The sequence below is a fragment of the Lithobates pipiens genome, unplaced genomic scaffold (assembly GCF_037356315.1).
Source record: "Lithobates pipiens isolate NorthernLeopardFrog02 unplaced genomic scaffold, aLitPip1_a1.2 Scaffold_28, whole genome shotgun sequence".
Taxonomy (NCBI): domain Eukaryota; kingdom Metazoa; phylum Chordata; class Amphibia; order Anura; family Ranidae; genus Lithobates; species Lithobates pipiens.
Window position 1 is genome coordinate 90,230,315 of NW_027507789.1, and position 23,032 is coordinate 90,253,346.

At 48.0% G+C, this 23,032-nt stretch overlaps 11 pseudogenes; all 11 read left to right on the forward strand.

The window, feature by feature from the left end:
* The first annotated feature begins 1,702 nt into the window (after positions 1–1,702).
* Positions 1,703–1,821, forward strand: LOC143936761 (5S ribosomal RNA; annotated as a pseudogene).
* Positions 1,822–1,921: 100 nt separating this feature from the next.
* Positions 1,922–2,040, forward strand: LOC143936443 (5S ribosomal RNA; annotated as a pseudogene).
* A 321-nt stretch (positions 2,041–2,361) lies between these two features.
* Positions 2,362–2,480, forward strand: LOC143936570 (5S ribosomal RNA; annotated as a pseudogene).
* Positions 2,481–2,581: 101 nt separating this feature from the next.
* On the forward strand, positions 2,582–2,700 carry LOC143936692 (5S ribosomal RNA; annotated as a pseudogene).
* A 2,326-nt stretch (positions 2,701–5,026) lies between these two features.
* LOC143937062 (5S ribosomal RNA) lies at positions 5,027–5,145 on the forward strand (annotated as a pseudogene).
* Positions 5,146–8,822: 3,677 nt separating this feature from the next.
* On the forward strand, positions 8,823–8,942 carry LOC143936976 (5S ribosomal RNA; annotated as a pseudogene).
* Positions 8,943–9,040: 98 nt separating this feature from the next.
* Positions 9,041–9,159, forward strand: LOC143936923 (5S ribosomal RNA; annotated as a pseudogene).
* An 8,517-nt stretch (positions 9,160–17,676) lies between these two features.
* LOC143936563 (5S ribosomal RNA) lies at positions 17,677–17,791 on the forward strand (annotated as a pseudogene).
* A 3,927-nt stretch (positions 17,792–21,718) lies between these two features.
* On the forward strand, positions 21,719–21,837 carry LOC143936519 (5S ribosomal RNA; annotated as a pseudogene).
* A 95-nt stretch (positions 21,838–21,932) lies between these two features.
* On the forward strand, positions 21,933–22,052 carry LOC143936597 (5S ribosomal RNA; annotated as a pseudogene).
* Positions 22,053–22,150: 98 nt separating this feature from the next.
* Positions 22,151–22,269, forward strand: LOC143936924 (5S ribosomal RNA; annotated as a pseudogene).
* Positions 22,270–23,032: the final 763 nt, after the last annotated feature.

Genomic DNA, 23,032 nt, shown 5'->3' on the forward strand with positions numbered 1-23,032 from the left:
CCAGCGTGAGACTATGTTGTATCCTGATTCTTGATATTGGTTTGCGATGGAAGCTTTATGTATTAAGGTCAGGATCTTCCCTATCTGTTGTGGGGTAAATGTGATGCCTAAGTCCCTCTCCCATTTGTGGATAAATGGTGGGGGTCGACTCCTCCTCCTGACTACTCAATAGGTTGTACAGCAGGGAGAGGGTGTGTCGCACAGGTTCCCTTTTGTGACAGATGGATTCATAGGGTGTCAGGTCTCTAGGAGTGTAGGGGGCCCTTTGTATGGCCAGAAGAAAGTGACGAAGTTGATAAGCACTAAACAAGTCAAGCGGAGGGTCAGAAAGCTCGGCGACAGTTTGCGTGGTCGGGAGCCCTCCCGAGGGCCACACCTCTCCCAGACGCTGTCTCCCCACCACTGTCAACTGTCGCAGTTTGTTGTTGGTAAATCCCGGTGGGAAGTCTGGATTACCTATAACCGGAGTCATTGGTGATGGCAGGGGAGCAATGTGTGTGCAGCGGAACAACCTCCGCACAACAGCCAACGTAGCTCCCACTACGGGGTGACCTCTGAGGTCTTTTGGTAAGGAGGACAGGAGCCACGGGGAGGTCAATAGGGGAATGGATCCATCCTCAATCTCCATCTCCACCCACTGCTTGTGTGGGCCGTTACAATGCCAATCAACGACTCTCGCTAGCAGAGTCGCTCTGTAGTATTGTCTCAGATCTGGGAGACCCAGACCCCCCTTGTCCTTTGGTCTGGCAAGCAATTGCAAACGGGCTCTGGGCGGTTTTCGCGCCCAAATAAAGTCCCGGAGCAGCACCTGCAGTTGTCTGAAAAAAATTGGGGGTAACCGGATCGGTAATGTCTGGAACATGTATAAGATCCGTGGGAGGGCCGTCATTTTAAATGCATTACAGCACCCGAACCAGGTCAGTGTTAAAGCATGCCAGTTTCCCAAATCAGATTTCAGTCTATCCAGGAGGGGGACAAAATTAAGCGGGTACAATTGCGCTAAATCCGCTGCGATGTCAACGCCCAGGTAACATATAGATTTTTCAGCCCAGTAGAATGGAAAAGCGGAGCGGAGCCTCTTGGCCTCACCATCCAGGACCGATATATTCAATACAGCTGACTTGGCGCAATTGATTTTATAGTTTGATAGGCTGCCGTATCGCTGTAGAGACGCAAGTATATTGGGAAGCAAAATGTGTGGATTGGAGACGGAAAAAATTAGATTGTCAGCGTACGCCGCAATTTTATGGTGTGCCAAGGGTTTGGATATGCCAGTAATATTCGGGTCATTCCGAACGTGACACATAAGTGGTTCCAGTGTCAGAATAAAAATTAGGGGAGACAGAGGGCACCCCTGCCTCGTCCCATTAGTGATGGGGAAAGAGTCCGAGCACCACTCGTTCACCCGTACCGCTGCCGACGGCGTGGAGTAAAGCGACATTACCCAGCTCATCATGTTGGGGCCAAGACCTATATGTTCCAGGGTGGCCTGCATAAAGTGCCAGGCCACCCTGTCAAAGGCCTTTTCTGCGTCCATTGACAACATAAGCAAGGGCCTTCCCTGTACATGCGCCGCATGGATTAAATTGAGGACTCGGGCCGTATTGTCTCTAGCTTCCGACTTATTTTTATTTTTTTTGCTTGTTTCCCAAGGTGACCATCTTGGCGTTTGTCAAGAGGGTTGAAAGTGCCTGAAGAGATTGCCTACGGGCACATCACCCTGAAAGCACCCGATCTCGTTTGATGTTGGAGGCTAAGAAGAGTCGGGCCTTGTTAGTACCTGGATGGGAGACCGCCTGGGAATACCAGGTGTCGTAGACTTCTTTTTATGTTGTTGGCGTTGACCTGTTTTTTTTCCGCTTGTTTCCCAAAGTGACCATCTTGGTGTTTGTCAAGAGGGTTGAGAGTGCCTGAAGAGATTGCCTATGGCCACATCACTCTGAAAGCACCCAGTCTCGTCTGATCTTGGAGGCTAAGAAGAGTCGGGCCTGGTTTGTACCTGGATGGGAGACCACCAGGGAAAACAAGTTATTGTAGGCTTCTTTTTACTGTTGTTGGCGTTGATTCGTTTTTTTTTTTTGCTTGTTTCCCAAGGTGACCATCTTGGCATTTGTCAAGAGGGTTGAGAGTGCCCAAAGAGATCGCTTACAGCAGCATCACCCTGAAAGAGCCCTATCTCTTCTCTTCTCTGAGGCTAAGAAGGGTTGGGCCTTGTTAGTACCTGGATGGGAGATGGCGTTGGAATACCAGGTGCCGTATTCTTCTTTTTATGTTGTTGACATTGACCTGTTTTTTTTCACTTGTATCTCAAGGTGACTATCTTGGCATTTGTCAAAAGGGTTGAGAATGCCCGAAGAGATTGCCTATGGGCACATAACCCTAAAAGCACCCGATCTCCTCTGATCTCAGAAGCTAAACAGGGTTGGGCCTTGCTAGTACCGGGATTGGAGACCACCTGGGAATACTAGGTGCTGTAGGCTTCTTTTTATGTTGTTGGCCTTGACCTGTTTTTTTTTTCACTTGTTTCCCAAGGTGACCATCTTGGCGTTTGTCAAGAGGGTTGAGAGTGCCCGAAGAGATCACCTACGGCCCCATCACCCTGAAAGCACCCAATCTCGTCTGATCTCGGATGCTAAACAGTGTCGGGCCTGGTTAGTACCTGGATGGGAGACCGCCTGGGAATACCAGGTGCCATAGGCTCCTTTTTTTTTTTTTATTTAGTAGTATGCGACATACAATGCAAAGGCAACTTCACAGAATGTGTTATACAAATAGTTACAAACAAGCGATCATATTGCATGGATATCAGAGCCAATGGTAAGAAGTCCGAGGAGAATAGCACGTGTACAGCTTTGCGGTCATATCAAGATGAGATTAAAGCTCCATCTCGTTGGGATCCTCTACCACTTAAAATATTATTGATACTAGCCCTGCTACCCTCGAAGAGTTTAGATATCCATAGATAGGGAAAGAGTATTGTGTAGTAGTCAAATGGGGTCGGAACATACCATTTTCTTTTCCCTTTTTTGAGTTAAGAAGGGAAATAGTAGAACTGAAAGGAGGGAGAAGGGGAAAGAGAAGATTGGGGAAGGAAATGGCAGAAAAGGAAAAGAAGGGGTAAGGGGGTGTCGTGGGTAGAGTGGATAGGGTGGGGTCCCCTCCCAGGGAGCAAGAGACGCCCTCGGCTCACCAACTCATCAGCTGTCCAACGTTTGGAACAGCGATCTCCAACGATCACCATGAGCTTACTATGTCTCGCGGAGGTATTCTTGCGAAAAGCGAAACTGGGTCCAGTAGAACCATCTGTTCCCATGCTCCTCCGTTTTATCCCTCATTGTGGCAGTCGGGTCTTCCATTCGTTCAATATCATTTACCCTTGCGAACCACTGGGTCACCATTGGAGCAGATTGCTCTTTCCACTGACTTGGGATGCAGGCCCTAGCTGCATTGAGGAGATGTTTAAGTAAGGACTTATGATAACGCTTTCTTGACATAGGAGTTAGATTGAGAAGAACTGCTGCGGGATCATTGGCTAAGGAAATGTCTGTGAACTTGTGGATGAGTCTCAGGACAGGCTGCCAGAATGTTTGTAATTTAGGGCATTCCCAGAAAATGTGGAGAATGGTGCCAGCCTGTTGCCCACAGCGACAGCAGCGGTCAGATTGACCGGGGAATGTTGTGGCCAACACCACCGGTGTACGATACCAGCGTGTGATCAGCTTATATGAGATCTCCTGATATTTACTGCAGAGTGACGACTTATGGGCGAAAAAGAGTATTCTGTCCTTCTGTGGTTTGGAGAATGTAGTTTGTAAGTCCCTTTTCCATTTAGCTAGGAAGGGTGGATCCGTTGAGGATTGTGCGTCTGTCAGGATTTGGTAGGACCTAGAGAGGGAACCACAAATTGGGCCATCATCCAGGCAAAGTTCCTCGAAGGGGTGGAATTGTCTAGAGAAGAACGAATGGTTAGGTAGTGATCCGAGGAAATGGATTAGCTGTCTAGCTCTCCAGCTATCCAATGCAACAGGTACTTGCTCTAGCAGTATGGTCCCCATGGGAATCAAGCCCGTGGGTCCAAGAAATAGGGCTGCTCTCAGAAGCCCTTTCGGGGCTTACCTGGTAAAGGCCTGTTCAGACAGGCCCGGAGGGAATCTAGGATGTCCAATAATTGGGGTCATAGGAGAAGGGAAGTTAGTCAGGTGGGAAAGGTGAAAAAAACTATCCATCTCGGCGAGCGAGGGGCCAATTAACGGGTGAGTAGTCACACAGGGCTCCAATGGCCTCCCTGCCCAAGGCAGACCAGCCAGTGGAACCCGCGCCATCTCCTGCTCTAGCTTGACCCATAGCTTCAGTTCCCCGTGTCTTATCACATATGGTCCCCCATGGGATAGTGTCCGCTGTGTACTGCGCATGCGCAGTACACAGCAACACAGATTCCGAAAATTGCCGAGCATGAACGGCGCCTGCGCACTGAGTCCAGGTTCTATCCCCACTATCCAAGTGGACATAGAGTAAGAATATAAAAGAGCCGAGCGCAGCGAGGCCGAGCCCGAAGCGTGGCGAGCAAAGCTCGCCTGCGAGGGGCCCTCTAATATTCACAACCCTATGTCCACTTGGATGGTGGGGTTACCACCTCCACTCACCGTGCAGGTGCCATTCAGCTTCGGAGATTTTCCGAAGCTTTGTCTGCTCCGTACTGCGCATGTACTGCGCATGTCAAGAGGGTTGGGCGTGTCTTGAAGAGAACGCTTACGGCCACATCAACCTGAAAGCATCCGATCTCGTCTGATTTCAGAGGCTAAGCAGCATCAGGCCTGGTTAGTACCTGGATGGGAGACTGCCTGGGAAGACCAGGTTCCATAGAAGGATCTGGTCTGGTTAGTGTCTGGATTGGGAGATCGCCTGGGAATACTGGATGCCGTAGGCTTCTTTTTATGTTGTTGGCTTTGACCTGTTTTTTTTAGCTTGTTTCCCAAGGTGACCATCTTGGCCTTTGTCAAGAGGCTTCAGAGTGCCCAAAGAGAGTGCCTACGGCCAAATCACCCTGAAAAAGCCCAATCTCATCTGATCTCAGAGGCTAAGCAGTGATGGGCCTGCTTAGTACCTGGATGGGAGACAGCTTGGGAATACCAGGTGCCATAGGCTTCTCATTATGTTGTCGGCGTTGACCTGTTTTATTTTCCCTTTTTTCCCAAGGTGACCATCTTGGCATGTGTCAAGAGGGTTGAGAGTGCACAAAGAAATTGCCTCCGAGCAAAACACCCTGAAAGCGCCCAATCTCGTTTGGTCTCAGAGGCTAAGCAGGGTTGGGCCTGGTTTGTACTTGAATGGGAGACGGCCTTGGAATACCAGGTGCCGTATTCTTCTTTTTATGTAGTTGGCGTTGACCTGTTTTTTTTCACTTGTTTCCCAGGGTGACTGTCTTGGCATTTTTCAAGAGGGATGAGAGTGCCCAAAGAGATTGCCTATGGGCACATCACCCTGAAAGCGCCCAATCTCCGCTGATCTCAGAGGATAGAAAGGGTCGCGCCTTGTTAATACCTGGATGGGAGACCGCCTGGAAATACTAGGTGCGGTAGGCTTCTTTTTATGTTGTTGGCGTTGACTTGTTTTTTTTGTTTGTTTCCCAAGGCGTTTTCTTGGCGTTTGTCAAGAGGGTTAAGCGTGCCTGAAAAAATCTACTATGGCTGCATCACCCTGAAAGAGCCAAATCTCATTTGATCTCAGAGGCTAAGCAGGGTTGGGACCTGGTTAGTACCTGGATGGGAGACCGCCTGGGATTTCTCAATGCCATAGGCTTTTTTTTTAAGTTGTTGGCATTGACTTATTTTTTTTTTTTTGTTTTATTCTTTTATTAAGTATAAGTAGAACAACATAAATATAACAGTCAACCATACAGCATGACCCAGGGTCACAATTACATGGTAACAAAAAATAGGCAGCCAAATAACTCTGGGTTCTCAGAGGGGAGTCCTAGAGTTTCATGCAGAAAAGAGAGAAACCCCACCTCCGACATGTAGTACAGTATAACTAATGCAGCTCCGTTCGGACAAATGTAATCATGGAGAACAACTGGGACCACAGCGAGCCAGCTTATCATGACCTATGTGAACCAGAGTAAAATATGAGCCGGTCGTGTCCAGAACCCTGGGGTTCTTCTGGGTCCCAACGGCTGGTAAGGAGACAAGGCATAGTGAAAAGGGAGGACGGGGGAAGAAGAGAGTGCAAAGACAGAGAGAGAGGGGGGGGGGATGGCGGCGGGGAAAAAAAGAAAAATAAAGACAAAAAGGGAGGGGGGAATGCCACCCAGGGCAGACTTGGCCTACGTAGGTAAACGTTAGCTGTTCAGTCGTTTTCTGGGACAGGGGCGCTGCTCACCTCCCGAATGTAGTCTCAAGTATCAGTAAAATACCTCCAGGGCCTCCATGTAACACTAAATGCCTCTTCAGTGTTGTGAAGGGTGGCGGTCAATTCTTCCATCCGGAGAATATGATTGACTTTGGAATACCACAGCACCTTGGATGGGGGCTGAGGCTGCCTCCACAGTGTGGGAATGCAGGCCCGGGCGGCGTTCAGGAGTTGCATCGTGAGGGTTTTTTTGTATTTTCGAACAGGCTGTTCGGTCAAGTGTAGAAGGCACGCTGCTGGGTTGTCTGCGATATCTACATTTCTGAGAGTTTTTATCGTCCCGGTCACCTCCACCCAAAAGTTCCTCAAGGCCGGGCATGCCCAGAAAATGTGTCCCATGGTCCCCGTATCTGAATTGCACCTCCAACAAACATCCGGAATCGATCTATTCATTTTATTCAGAAGGTATGGGACTCTATACCAGCGTGAGACTATCTTGTATCCTGATTCTTGATATTGGTTTGCGATGGAAGCTTTATGTACTAATGTCAGGATCTTCCCTATCTGTTGTGGGGTAAATGTGATGCCAAAGTCCCTCTCCCATTTGTGGATAAATGGTGGGGTCAACTCCTCTACTTAATAGGTTGTACAGGAGGGAGAGGGTGTGTCGCACAGGGTCCTTTTTGTGACAGATGGATTCGGTCACCTTCTCCTTTGAATTTTATTCTTATTGCTCCAGAGGACCCAATAGATTAATAGAGAGGGAATACCATAGTGTAGTATCTCACAGATAGCATTTATTAAAAATTTACATACACAGGGTACTCACACATTAATAGATAGAAAAAAGCCTTTTTCTAGCAATCAGCAGCAAGTGCATCCACAGTCAGCTTCCTTCCCGTCCCTAGGACTGTGGATGCACTTGCTGCTGATTGCTAGAAAAAGGCTTTTTTCTATCTATTAATGTGTGAGCACCCTGTGTATGTAAATTTTTAATAAATGCTATCTGTGAGATACTACACTATGGTATTCCCTCTCTATTAATCTATTGGGTCCTCTGGAGCAATAAGAATAAAATTCAAAGGAGAAGGTGACCGAATTTACCAGGAGAGAAGACATATAAAGAAATCTATATACCTCTATGTGAATCCCTCCTTGCTATAGGTAAGGGGCCACTGCCCACTAAAGTGTGATCACAGCGGGATTAAGCACTGGGAGATCCGCACCTCAGTTGAATTTGCACAAGTTTGCACAAAGCACTTGCACTTAAAGGAGACTGTTGTTTATTTATGGACTTGAATATTTATATCTTTTTATTTTTGATGGATTTCAATATGTATATTTAATCTATAGAGGCCGGATTCATTCTGATATAACATATGTTGCAGCCGGCTCTGTAGTGCATTTACTATATATATATTATTATTTTTTTTTTTTTTGTTTATTCTAAAGTTTATTCCTATGTGATCAGGAGAGGGTACCCTCTTTTTGGTCTAGGTATACTCTCTTATTTTCTTGTATATCATTTGTTTATTATTAGGGTGGTTCACTTATATCACCTCTGGAGAGTGTTTACTTATTTGCACATTTATAAGACGCACTTGGCACTTTATGATCAATTCACTGTTTTGTGGCTTTGCACTCAATTGAAGCAGTTGTGTTTCTGTGGAGGTTTTCAATTGACTCTGTAGTGCGTTTACTTTTTTTTTTTTTTTTTTTTTCTGCACTTTATCAAAATAGTAATTTTCTAAGAGACTGTTTTTAGTTACTTACCTTTGTTCACTTGATTTTCATTTATTTGGATTCTATCACCTTTGTGGTGTGTTTATTTTATTTTATTTAATGTAGCACTTTGCACTTTTTGATACTATTTAGTAGACATTTATAGATATATATTTTTATATTACACTATTGATTTATGTAATTAGGCATTATACTTATCACCCTCGGAGGGTTATTTAATATAGGGACAGCGCAATACCAACATATCTTTAGTATCTTGGCATTTGTCAAGAGGGTTGAGAGTGCCCAAAGAGATTGCCTATGGGCACATAAGCCTGAAAGCGCCCAATCTCCTCTGATCTCAGAGGCTAAACAGGGTCGGGCCTTGCTAGTACCTGGATTGGAGACCACCTGGGAATACTAGGTGCTGAAGGCTTCTTTTTATGTTGTTGGCGTTGACTTGTTTTTTTTTTTTTGTTTGTTTACCAAGGTGACCATCTTGGTGTTTGTCAAGAGGGTTGAGAGTGCCTGAAGAGCTCGCCTATGGCCACATAACCCTGAAAGCACCAGATCTCGTCTGATCTCAGAGACTAAACAATGTCGGGCCTTGTTAATACCTGGATGGGAGACCACCTGGGAATACTAGGTGCTGTAGACTTCTTCTCATGTTGTTGGCGTTGACTTGATTTTTTGTTTGTTTCCCAAGGTGACCATATTGGCGTTAGTCAAGGTTGAGAGTGCCTGAAGAAATCTCCTACGGCCACACCACCCTGAAAGAGCCCAATCTCATCTGATCTCAGAGGCCAAGCGGGGTTGGGACCAGTTTAGTACCTGGATGGGAGACCGCCTGGGATTTCCAGATGCCGTAGGCTTCTTTTTATGTTGTTGCCGTTGACCTATTTTTTTCCGCTTATTTCCAAGGTGACCATCTTGGTGTTTCTCAAGAGAGTTGAGAGTGCCTGAAGATATTGGCTACGGCCACATCACCCTGAATCTGTTCCATCTCGTCTGATCTTGGAGGCTAAGCAGGGTCGGGCCTGGTTAATGCCTGGATGGGAGACCGCCTGGGAATACCAGGTGTCGTAGGCTTCTTTTTTCAAATATAATTTTTTCTCCAAATAGGGGAAGACGGTCTCCCGAGTACATAATGCAACAGAGAAATACAGAGCAAAAAGCAGCTGAACAATACTTGATACAGGTATATTCGCAACTGTGAGTCTGCCTTCCATCAATCACAATGATTCGAGGCACGGATAAAGTACTGTACCAAGATCCAGGGTCACACAAACCCCAGGTCCCTCCGGCATAATCCATCCAGAGGGGGGTGTGGGGCCATCATTCCCAATTTTCCACTTTTTCCAAAAGAGAGAGGGGGTGGAGGGGGTGAGAGATAGGGGAGGAAGGCAGAAAAGAGAAGGGTTGAAAGATCAGGAAAGGAGAAGAGGGGACGAGACACGATGGCAGCCACTGTCCATGGGGCCAGTCAAGGAAAGCTCAGAGCACTAAGGCAATAGCAGGCGACATCCTTCCAGTGAGAATATAAAGGTATTCCAGATGTCTCAGGTTTGTTTAAAAAATTCTTGTTTACCTTGTGATGTGAGGATCAAGTCCTCCATTTTTTTTAATGTCCTCTATTTTCCTAAGCCAGTGAGTAATGAAAGGGGGGGGAACATTTTTTCCAATAGAGAGGGATGCAGGATTTCGTGGCATTTATCACATGCCGTAAAATAGATTTTTTTGTACTTCTTAATGGGAATCTGTGAATGGTGCAAGAGAAAGAATGCAGCCTCTTCCTGGATGGAGAAGTCTGTGAATTTTTGTGTTATGCATCGGATCTCTGTCCAGAAGTCCACCAAGCTGGGGCAGGACCAAAAAATGTGCAGCAACGTGCCCTCTTCTTCTCCACACCTCCAGCATATGTTCGAGGAAGAGGGGAAACATTTCTGCAGCTTTGATGGTGTCAAATACCACCTGGTGAGAAGTTTAAAATTCGTCTCCTGTATCTTCGTGCACAGCGACATTTTGAGAGCCAAAGTGATAATGCGTTGTCTCTGTGCTGGGGAAAATGAGCAATTAAGGTCCTTTTCCCAGTTGGACAGACAGGTTAAGTGTGGATAATCTGTTTGAGAGAGAATGTGGGCCAAAGGGCCTTCGCTCCTGCATAGAGTCTCAAACTCCGTCTGAGGGCGGGCGAACGTTTGAGGATTGGGGATGGAATGGAGAAAATGATGTCGTTGCGCCGCTCTCCAAAAAGGCAGTTGGAAAAGCCCTGTCGGATCTGTTAGGGTTGAGAAAGAAGGCCATTTTCCATCAATGACGAATTTAGACGCATTGTCTAGGTTGGAATTTCTAAGTGGGTCCCCAGTTCAAAGGTTGGATGGCCACGTATAGGGAATAGGGGGGAAGTCAAAGACGTGAGTGTGTTTTGGGTAACGATCAGGTGACTGACTTTCAACTAAGCCCCTATAGTGGGATGTGACATAAATTCTGTGGGTAAATACTTATAGCACCACATGGCGCTTCTTAGCAGAATTCGGGAGTGAGCTTAGAAAGTTTGTTTCGATTCCAGTCCAATACATGCCCCAGATGGGAGGCCAGGTAGTAGCGTCGCAAGTCAGGGAGAACCAACCCTCCCTGTTGTTTAGACAATGTCAGCTGTGACCGCTTAAGTCTGGGATTTTTGTGTGTGGGCCCAGTTAAATTGAGTGAGCAAGGATTGAGCTTGCTTAAAAAACGGGACTGGAATCTGGATCGGGAGAGCTTGGAAAAGATAAGTAAATTTAGGGAGTATGTTCATTTTAATGAGATTGCATCTCCTGAACCAGGAATGGAGGCCAGAATGCCACCCGTGAAGAAAACTGTGGATCTTAGTGACAAGGGGTGGGGGGAAGTTCAACATAAACGTACACGCGATGTCCGGTGGAATGTAAGTACCTAAGTACTTAAGGGCTGTATGGGTCCATTTAAATCAAAAATTGGACTGCAAGTCTATTAACGTTTGCGGGGGGACTGTAACCCCCATGGCCTTTGATTTCAAGAAGTATCCCGTATATCTGGAATTCCCGAAGGAGATTTGGCAAGGAAACTCTGGGATTCGTCAGCGAGAACAGCATGTCATCCGCGTAGGCAGATATCTTGCACTCAATAGTACCCATTTGGAGTCCCGTTATGTCTGAGTTTTGTCGAATTGTGGAGAGAAAGGGTTCCAATGACAGTGCGAATAATAGGGGCGACAGGGGGCAACCTTGTCCGGTCCCATTCCCAATGTCAAGGGGAGATGAGAGAACCCCATTCGCTTTGACTTGAGCTGACGGGCGTGAGTATATCATACTTATCCATGCCAGCATCCGTTCACTCAGACCTATATGGCGAAGGACCGAGAACATCAATGTCCATTTGACCCGATCAAAAGCCTTCTCGGCATCAGTACTCATGAAAAGACAAGGGGTCCCAGATGACTTTGCTTTATGGATCAGGGTAAGCACCTTAATGGTGTTGTCCCTATCTTCCCTGGTGGGAATAAAACCTAACTGGTCAATATGTATAAGGGACTGCAAGTGATGTGCCAATCACGTTGCGAGGATTTTAGAGAATAGTTTTAGGACCAAATTTAGGAGGGAAATGGGTCTGTAGCTCCCACATAGGCCCGGGTCTTTGCCCTCCTTAGGTATCAACGAGATGTGGGCTCTAAGGGTATCCTCAGGAAAATCCCCATTCGAGCTCAGAGTATTAAATAAATTCACCAAGCGCGGGCCGAGAATAGGGAGGAAGGTCTTAAAGTATTGTGCGGTATATCCGTCAGGGCCCGGAGCCTTACCCACCTTCGGAGGTCCCACGGCCGCCTGGACTTCTTCCAGTGTGATCGGGTCCTCCAAGTACACCCGTGATTCCGATGAGAGGGTTGGTAGACCAGAACCGGTTACATATCTGTCTATATTGTCCTGTCCAGACCCTGAATCGGGCAGGTTGTAGAGATCAGAGTAACATTTTTCAAAGACTTCGGCTATTTGGGTTGGGGTAGTGGCCCTCTGGCCATTCTCATCTATCAACTGTGGTATGTAAGAGCCAGATTTCAACTCCTTTACCGACCTGGCTAAGATTTTTCTGCATTTGTCCCCTGACTCCTACGTCAGTTTACGACAAAACTGGAGTGCCGCTTTCGCTTTATAATGGAGTAGGTCAGCAATATGGGTACGGAGTGTCCCCAATTCAATCTCTAAGGTCCATGAGGGGGCATGTTTATGTTTCGCTTCCACAGAGGCAAGTTCACGAAACAGATTAGCAAGCTGTTCCTTCCATGTTCGTTTGATGCGCCCCGTGCCTGATAAGTACCCTGCGGAGTACTGACTTGTGAGCCTCCCAAATTATCCCCGGGTCACAGTCCTGCGTTTAGTTTTCTTGGAAATAAAGGTCCAATTCCCTGGTCACATCTACTAAAACTTCCGGTATCTGGAGGAGGCTCTCATTAAGGTGCCAGAATAGAGACCTAGGTGAGGGGTTCCTAGAGAGGGTGTAGGTAAGGGCTATAGGAGCGTGGTCGGACCAAGTAATATGGCCGATGGAGGAAGAGCTCACCAAGTGCAGTTGGTCATGTGGAATCAAGAAGAAGTCTATCCTCAAGTATGATTTGTGAGGGGAAGAGCAAAAAGAGTAGTCCCTTTCCCCAGAGTGTTGCAGACGCCAGACATCAACTAATTGGTCATTCAGTAAACACTTAGTAATCCGCTTTCTAGAGGAAATGAGGAGCGAGGAGCAAGAGGCAGAAGTGTCAACCGATGGCGAAAGGGGACATTAAAGTCCCCACCTAATATCAACTGGCCCTCCCGAAAGTCACATAATCTGTGCAGGGTAGTTCTGAGGAACGTGTCTTGGTGATCATTGGGAGCGTACACAGTGGCAAATGTAAAAAGGCGCTCTCCAATGTGGCCCCTAAGAAAAAGATATCGGCCCCCAGGGTCCACCAGAGAATCCTGGAGAACCCAGGGGAGCCTGCTAGAGATCAGAATGGAGACTCCATTGGTCTTAGAGGAGGGGTTAGTAGAGTGGTAGACCTTAGGGAAGGATCTCGACCATAGAAAGGGGAGGCTAGTATTTTTAAAATGTGTTTCTTGTATAAAGGCCACATCAGTACAGGAAGTCTTCAGTCCTCACAGGAAGATCCACCGTTTTTCAGGGGAGTTCAGTCCTTTAACGTTTAGAGAGGTGACCTTGACTGAGTCTGCCATTGCTCCTCGGGGAGGGGGACGTCAGAGAAAAGCAAAGAAAGTTGAACCAAGGTAGGTTTTGGGTAGGTAATGCATGGCGGGAACTAAGGGGGAGAAAGGAAGGGCAAATGGAAGGAAAGGTAAAGGGAAAAAGAGGCCGGGCACCTCAACCCCAGGGGGAGAGGGAAATTAAGGGTTGTCCGCACTCAACAGTACAGGAAGGGTATACTAAAACAGCACAATTATGCTATAGCCCTTACCAGATGTACACTGGGTTTAAAGCGCTGTCCTACTTGGGTTGGTGGGTAGACAGGTCGGAGAGGGAGCCCCCGAATCCTAGTCCCCCCAGTCCCGGCAGTGGTAAATGTCACATCTGATACCGGTATGCAAATAAAAGACAATCAGTAACATCATAGAACCAAAAAACAATAGTATAACCAAAACAGAGGTAGAGCATATAACTGTCAGCACTGAGGGGTCTCCTCGGCTCGCCCTAAACGTAGGCATGCACGAGGGAGCCCGTCACAACAGAAAAGGCATCACAGAATGGGATTTACCACCCCCCGTCCCATACCCCTAAAGTACATGCAGTCCCCGAACAAATGCATTTCTCCCTTTGGCAGATTGTCCTCTCCTTACCCCCTCTCCCCCGTCCACGCCCCGGGGGGAAAAGGGGCAGGGAAGGGGGGAAAGGGGGAGTGGAAGGGGGGAAAGGGGGAGGGAAATGAGGGAAGGGTGGGAAGGGGGGGAGAAGGGAGGGGGGAAACAGGGGAGAGGGGACAAACATGCGGAAATGTCAAGTCCTTTAGCGCACTCCCACCAGCAAACAAACGGACCCCATAAATTTCAACTCCTCCCCTCCATGGTCACCACATCAAGATGAAAGAGGAGCAGCCCTGGTCGGTGCATGGAACATGCCACCATCCCTCCATCCAACGGGAGACTTCACCCGAGCAGCAGTCCTGGGGCCCGCCAATTAGTGTCTCTCCTGCATCGCCATTCGGGGGCTGTGTAGAGCATCCAGTAAGGGGTAAATCCTCCAGGGGGGTCCAGAGTCACCCTGGAGGGAAGCAGTGGCAATAGGCTCAATAAATAAGTCATCCAGGGTCCCCGAAAGCTGCAGAAGGCAATGTCGGCAAAGAGTAGGTGGGAGCCAGAGGGGGGGACGAGGGGCGCAACCAGGGGGAGGGGACACATATGCGGGAATGTCAAGCCCTTCCAGTACAGCGCACTAGGTATAACTCAGACCCCCCAAAGTGCAACTCCCCCATCTAAGGTCAAGACTCCAGAAGGGAAGATGAGCCGCCCTGGTCTGAACATGAAAGAACCTGCTGCCAAGGGGTGGAGCCATCATCCCTTCCTCCAATGGGAGATGCCACCGGCATGACAGCCCCGTGTCCTGTCAAGTGGTGCCCCTCTGACAATGTCGTTGTGGTATATGTGGAGCATCCACGGAGAGGCAGGGACCACCCAAACAGTGAGGGGTAAAGCCTCCAAGGGGGACCGGTGTCAGACAGGAGGATAGCGGTGTCTTGTACAAGTTGGTTAATTAGACAAGTCATCCAGTGTGTTCCTGTGAGCAGCGGAAGGAAAGGTCGGTAAGGATTATTAATGGGTGGGGGCCAGGGAGTGCATAAAACTGCCACCAGATGACCGGGGCAGAGAGGGCAAGGGGATGAAAGTCAGATCTGGTAGGTGGGGGCGGGGGTGAGGAGTGTCCCTCATATTACTCACGTTGGCCATACCTTGAAGCTGAGCGCTCTGCATACCCAGGACGTTCTTCTGTATAATCTAGCCTATCTGTATACATTAGCCTGTCTTTTGTACACATTAGTCGGTCCTCTGTATACACTAGTCTGTCTGTATACACTAGTGTATACAGATAGGCTAGATTATACAGAAGAACGTCCTGGGTATGCAGAGATGGGGGCTAGGGTATACAGAGAGAGAGGCTAGAGTATGCATACTTGCTAGTGTATACAGACGGACTAGTGTATACAGAAGACCGGCTAGTTTATATAGGGAGGCTAATGTGTGCAAAAGACAGGCTAGTGTATACAAATAGGCTAGATTATAGAGAAGAACATCTTGGGTATGCAGAGAGAGAGGCTGGGTTACACAGAGAGGCTGGTGTATGCAGACTTGCTAGTGTAAACAGACGGACTAGTGTATACAGAGAGGCTTGGGTATACAGAGAGCTAATGTATAAAGAGCAGCTAGTGTATACAAAAGACATCCAAGGGTATACAGAGAGACTCGTGTATGCAGAAGACCGGCTAGTTTATACAGAGAGGCTAAAGTGTACAAAACACAGGCTAGTGTATACAGATAGGCTAGATTATACAGAAGAACGTCCTGGGTATGCAGAGATGGAGGCTAGGGTATACAGAGAGAGAGAGAGGCTGGGTTACACAGAGAGGCCGGAGTATGCATACTTGCTAGTGTATACAGATGGACTAGTGTATACAGTAGACCGGCTAGTTTATACAGAGAGGCTAATGTGTACAAAAGACAGGCTAGTGTATACAGATAGGCTAGATTATACAGAAGAAGGTCCTGGTTATGCAAGAGATGGAGGCTAGGGTATGCAGAGAGAGAGGCTTGGTTACACAGACTTGCTAGTGTATACAGACGGACTAGTGTATACAGAGGACCGGCTAGTTTATACAGAGAGGCTAATGTGTACAAAAGACAGGCTAGCCGGTGTACGATACCAGCGTGTGATCAGCTTATATGAGATCTCCTGATATTTACTGCAGAGTGACGACTTATGGGCGAAAAAGAGTATTCTGTCCTTCTGTGGTTTGGAGAATGTAGTTTGTTTCCATTTAGCTAGGAAGGGTGGATCCGTGGAGGATTGTGCGTCTGTCTGGATTTGGTAGGACCTAGAGAGGGAACCACGAATTGGGCCATCATCCAGGCAAAGTTCCTCGAAGGGGTGGAATTGTCTAGAGAAGAACGAATGGTTAGGTAGTGATCCGAGGAAATGGATTAGCTGTCTAGCTCTCCAGCTATCCAATGCAATAGGTACTTGCTCTAGCAGTATGGTCCCCATGGGAATCAAGCCCGTGGGTCCAAGAAATAGGGCTGCTCTCAGAAGCCCTTTCGGGGCTTGCCTGGTAAAGGCCTGGTCAGACAGGCCCGGAGGGAATCTAGGATGTCCAATAATTGGGGTCATAGGAGAAGGGAAGTTAGTCAGGTGGGAAAGGTGAAAAAAGCTATCCATCTCGGCGAGCGAGGGGCCAGTTAACGGGTGAGTAGTCACACAGGGCTCCAATGGCCTCCCCGCCCAAGGCAGACCAGCCAGTGGAACCCGCGCCATCTCCTGCTCTAGCTTGACCCATAGCTTCAGTTCCCCATGCCGGTGTCTTATCACATATGGTCCCCCATCGGATAGTGTCCGCTGTGTACTGCGCATGCGCAGTACACAGCAACACAGATTCCGAAAATTGCCGAGCATGAACGGCGCATGCGCACTGAGTCCAGGTTCTATCCCCACTATCCAAGTGGACATAGAGTAAGAATATAAAAGAGCCGAGCGCAGCGAGGCCGAGCCCGAAGCGTGCGAGGGGCCCTCTAATATTCACAACCCTATGTCCGCTTGGATGGTGGGGCTACCACCTCCACTCACCGCGCAGGCGCCGTTCAGCTTCGGAGATTTTCCGAAGCTTCGACTGTACTATATCATGGCCGGACAGTATATGGCAGAACACCGGCACCAGTCAACCACCGGTGTCATGTGCGTCGCTGTGTAATATAGAGCAGGGTCCGGGAAGCCAATACCTTCCCGCAATTTTGGTCGCAATAGCATTGCCCTACAAATACGCATATGTTTTCTGCGCCAGAGGAACTTGATAAAGATTGAGCGAACCGCATGAAAGAAAGTCTGGGGTATTTTGATAGGTAAGGCTTGTAGTAGATACAGAAGTCGTGGCATCGCGTTCATCTTCAACACATTACAGCGTCCGAACCATGACAGAGCTAGTGGGTCCCATCTTTTAAGGTCCGCTGTAAGACCATAGGCTTCTTTTTATGTTGTTGGCTTTGACCTGTTTTTTTGCTTGTTTCTCAAGGCAACCATCTTGGCGTTTGTCAAGAGGGTTAGGCGTGTCTTGAAGAGAACGCTTACGGCCACATCAACCTGAAAGCACCCGATCTCGTCTGATTTCAGAGGCTAAGCAGTGTCAGGCCTGGTTAGTACCTGGATGGGAGACTGCCTGGGAAGACCAGGTGCGATAGAAGGATCTGGCCTGGTTAGTGTCTTGATTGGGAGATCGCCTGGGAATACTGGATGCCGTAGGCTTCTTTTTATGTTGTTGGCTTTGACCTGTTTTTTTTAGCTTGTTTCCCAAGGTGACCATCTTGGCCTTTGTCAAGAGGCTTCAGAGTGCCCAAAGAGAGTGCCTACGGCCAAATCACCCTGAAAGAGCCCAATCTCATCTGATCTCGGATGCTAAGCAGCGATGGGCCTGGTTAGTACCTGGATGGGAGCTTGGGAATACCAGGTGCCGTAGGCTTCTCATTATGTTGTCGGCGTTGACCTGTTTTTTTCCCCTTGTTTCCCAAGGTGACCATCTTGGTATGTGTCAAGAGGGTTGAGAGTGCACAAATTGCCTACGGGCACAACACCCTGAAAGCGCCCAATCTCGTTTGGTCTCAGAGGCTAAGCAGGGTTGGGCCTGGTTTGTACCTGGATGGGAGACCGCCTGGGTTTTCCAGATGCCGCAGGCTTCTTTTTATGTTGTTGGTGTTGACCTGTTTTTTTCGCTTGTTTCCCAAAGTGATCATCTTGGCATTTGTCAAGAGGGTTGAGAGTGCCTAAAGAGATCGCTTACAGCCGCATCACCCTTAAAGCACCCTATCTCTTCTGATCTCAGAGGCTAAGAAGGGTTGGGCCTAGTTAGTACTTGAATGGGAGACGGCCTTGGAATACCAGGTGCCGTATTCTTCTTTTGATGTTGTTGGCGTTGACCTGTTTTTTTTCGCTTGTTTCCCAGGGTGACTATCTTGGCATTTTTCAAGAGGGATGAGAGTGCCCAAAGATATTGCCTATGGGCACATCACCCTGAAAGCGCCCAATCTCCGCTGATCTCAGAGGCTAGAAAGGGTCGCGCCTTGTTAATACCTGGATGGGAGACCGCCTGGAAATACTAGGTGCGGTAGGCTTCTTTTTATGTTGTTGGCGTTGACTTGTTTTTTTTGTTTGTTTCCCAAGGTGACCATCTTGGCGTTTGTCAAGAGGGTTGAGCGTGCCAGAAAAAATCTACTATGGCTGCATCACCCTGAAAGAGCCAAATCTCACTTGATCTCAGAGGCTAAGCAGGGTTGGGACCTGGTTAGTACCTGGATGGGAGACCGCCTGGGATTTCTCAATGCCATAGGCTTTTTTTTTAAGTTGTTGGCATTGACTTATTTTTTATTTTTTTATTTTATTCTTTTATTAAGTATAAGTAGAACAACATAAATATAACAGTCAACCATACAGCATGACCCAGGGTCACAATTACATGGTAACAAAAAATAGGCAGCCAAATAACTCTGGGTTCTCAGAGGGGAGTCCTAGAGTTTCATGTAGAAAAGAGAGAAACCCCACCTCCGACATGTAGTACAGTATAACTAATGCAGCTCCGTTCGGACAAATGTAATCATGGAGAACAACTGGGACCACAGCGAGCCAGCTTATCATGACCTATGTGAACCAGAGTAAAATATGAGCCGGTCGTGTCCAGAACCCTGGGGTTCTTCTGCGTCCCAAAGGCTGGTAAGGAGACAAGGCATAGTGAAAAGGGAGGACGGGGGAAGAAGAGAGTGCAAAGACGGAGAGAGGGGGGGGGGGGGTGGCAGCGGGGAAAAAAAGAAAAATAAAGACAAAAAGGGAGGGGGGGAATGCCACCCAGGGCAGACTTGGCCTACGTAGGTAAACGTTAGATGTTCAGTCGTTTTCTGGGACAGGGGCGCTGCTCACATCCCGAATGTAGTCTCAAGTACCAGTAAAATACCTCCAGGGCCTCCATGTAACACTAAATGCCTCTTCAGTGTTGTGAAGGGTGGCGGTAAATTTTTCCATCCGGAGAATATGATTGACTTTGGAATACCACAGCACCTTGAATGGGGGCTGAGGCTGCCTCCACAGTGTGGGAATGCAGGCCCGGGCGGCGTTCAGGAGTTGAATCGTGAGGGTTTTTTTGTATTTTCGAACAGGCTGTTCGGTCAAGTGTAGAAGGCACGCTGCTGGGTTGTCTGCGATATCTACATTTCTGAGAGTTTTTATCGTCCCGGTCACCTCCACCCAAAAGTTCCTCAAGGCCAGGCATGCCCAGAAAATGTGTCTCATGGTCCCCGTATCTGAATTGCACCTCCAACAAACATCCGGAATCGATCTATTCATTTTATTCAGAAGGTATGGGACTCTATACCAGCGTGAGACTATCTTGTATCCTGATTCTTGATATTGGTTTGCGATGGAAGCTTTATGTACTAATGTCAGGATCTTCCCTATCTGTTGTGGGGTAAATGTGATGCCAAAGTCCCTCTCCCATTTGTGGATAAATGGTGGGGTCGACTCCTCCTCCTGACTACTTAATAGGTTGTACAGGAGGGAGAGGGTGTGTCGCACAGGTTCCTTTTTGTGACAGATGGATTCATAGGGCGTCAGGTCTCTAGGAGTGTAGGGGGCCCTTTGTATGGCCAGAAGAAAGTGACGAAGTTGATAAGCACTAAACAAGTCAAGCGGAGGGTCAGAAAGCTCGGCGACAGTTTGCGTGGTCGGGAGCCCTCCCGAGGGCCACACCTCTCCCAGACGCTGTTTCCCCACCACTGTCAACTGTCGCAGTTTCTTGTTGGTAAAACCCGGTGGGAAGTCTGGATTACCTATAACCGGAGTCATTGGTGACGGCAGGGGAGCAATGTGTGTGCAGCGGAACAACCTCCGCACAACAGCCAACGTAGCTCCCACTACGGGGTGATCTCTGAGGTCTTTTGGTAGGGAGGACAGGAGCCACGGGGAGGTCAATAGGGGAATGGATCCATCCTCAATCTCCATCTCCACCCACTGCTTGTGTGGGCCATTACAATGCCAATCAATGACTCTCGCTAGCAGAGTCGCTCTGTTGTATTGTCTCAGATCTGGGAGACCCAGACCCTCCTTGTCCTTTGGTCTGGCAAGCAATTGCAAACGGGCTCTGGGCGGTTTGCACGCCCAAATAAAGTCCCGAAGCAGCACCTGCATTTGTCTGAAAAAAATTGGGGGTAACCGGATCGGTAATGTCTGGAACAAGTATAAGATCCGCGGGAGGGCCGTCATTTTGAATGCATTACAGCACCCGAACCAGGTCAGTGTTAAAGCATGCCAGTTTCCCAAATCAGATTTCAGTCTATTCAGGAGAGGGACAAAATTAAGCGGGTACAATTACGCCAAATCCGCTGCGATGTCAACGCCCAGGTAACGTATAGATTTTTCAGCTCAGTAGAATGGAAAAGCGTAGCGTAGCCTCTTGGCCTCACCATCCGGGACCGATATATTCAATACAGCCGACGGTGCAATTGATTTTATAGTTTGATAGGCTGCCGTATCGCCGGAGAGCCGCGAGTATATTGGGAAGCGAAATGTGTGGATTGCAGACGAAAAAAATTAGATCGTCAGCATACGCTGTAATTTTGTGGTGTGCCGAGGGTTTGGATATGCCAGTAATATTTGGGTCATTCCGAACGTGACACATAAGTGGTTCCAGTGTCAGAATAAAAATTAGGGGAGACAGAGGGCACCCCTGCCTCGTCCCATTAGTGATGGGGAAAGAGTCCGAGCACTCTGAAAGCACCCAATCTCGTCTGATCTTGGAGGCTAAGAAGAGTCAGGCCTGGTTAGTACCTGGATGGGAGACCACCTGGGAATACCAGTTATTGTAGGCTTCTTTTTATGTTGTTGGCGTTGATTCGTTTTTTTTTTTTTCGCTTGTTTCCCAAGGTGACCATCTTGGCATTTGTCAAGAGGGTTGAGAGTGCCCAAAGAGTTCGCTTACAGCAGCATCACCCTGAAAGAGCCCTATCTCTTCTCATCTCTGAGGCTAAGAAGGGTTGGGCCTAGTTAGTCCCTGGATGGGAGATGGCTTTGGAATACCAGGTGCCGTAGTCTTCTTTTTATGTTGTTGACATTGAGCTGTTTTTTTTTCGCTTGTTTCCCAAGGTGACTATCTTGGCATTTGTCAAGAGGGTTGAGAGTGCCCAAAGAGATTGCCTATGGGCACATAAGCCTGAACGCACGATCTCCTCTGATCTCAGAGGCTAAACAGGGTCGGGCCTTGCTAGTACCTGGATTGGAGACCACCTGGGAATACTAGGTGCTGAAGGCGTTGGCGTTGGCGTTGACTTGTTTTTTTTTTTTTGTTTGTTTACCAAGGTGACCATCTTGGTGTTTGTCAAGAGGGTTGAGAGTGCCTGAAGAGCTCGCCTATGGCCACATAACCCTGAAAGCACCAGATCTCGTCTGATCTCAGAGACTAAACAGGGTCGGGCCTTGTTAATACCTGGATGGGAGACCACCTGGGAATACTAGGTGCTGTAGACTTCTTCTCATGTTGTTGGCGTTGACTTGATTTTTTTGTTTGTTTCCCAAGGTGACCATATTGGCGTTAGTCAAGGTTGAGAGTGCCTGAAGAGATCTCCTACGGCCACACCACCCTGAAAGAGCCCAATCTCATCTGATCTCAGAGGCTAAGCAGGGTTGGGACCAGTTTAGTACCTGGATGGGAGACCGCCTGGGATTTCCAGATGCCGTAGGCTTCTTTTTATGTTGTTGCCGTTGACCTATTTTTTTCCGCTTGTTTCCAAGGTGACCATCTTGGTATTTGTCAAGAGAGTTGAGAGTGCCTGAAGATATTGGCTACGGCCACATCACCCTGAATCTGTTCCATCTCGTCTGATCTTGGAGGCTAAGCAGGGTCGGGCCTGGTTAATGCCTGGATGGGAGACCGCCTGGGAATACCAGGTGTCGTAGGCTTCTTTTTTTTTTCAAATATAATTTTTTCTCCAAATACGGGAAGACGGTCCCCCGAGCACATAATGCAACAGAGAAAAACAGAGCAAAAAGCAGCTGAACAATACTTGATACAGGTATATTCGCAACTGTGAGTCTGCCTTCCATCAATCACAATGATTCGAGGCACGGATAAAGTACTGTACCAAGATCAAGGGTCACACAAACCCCAGGTCCCTCCGGCATAATCCATCCAGAGGGGGGTGTGGGGCCGTCATTCCCAATTTTCCACTTTTTCCAAAAGAGAGAGGGGGTGGAGGGGGTGAGAGATAGGGGAGGAAGGCAGAAAAGAGAAGGGTTGAAAGATCAGGAAAGGAGAAGAGGGGACGAGACACGATGGCAGCCACTGTCCAAGGGGCCAGTCAAGGAAAGCTCAGAGCACTAAGGCGATAGCAGGCGACATCCTTCCAGCGAGAATATAAAGGTATTCCAGATGTCTCAGGTTTGTTTAAAAAATTCTTGTTTACCTTGTGATGTGAGGATCAAGTCCTCCATTTTTTTTAATGTCCTCTATTTTTCTAAGCCAGTGAGTAATGAAAGGGGGGGAACATTTTTTCCAATAGAGAGGGATGCAGGATTTCGCCGCATTTATTACATGCCGTAAAATTGATTTTTTTGTACTTCTTAATGGGAATCTGTGAATGGTGCAAAAGAAAGAATGCAGCCTCTTCCTGGATGGAGAAGTCTGTGAATTTTTGTGTTATGCATCGGATCTCTGTCCAGAAGT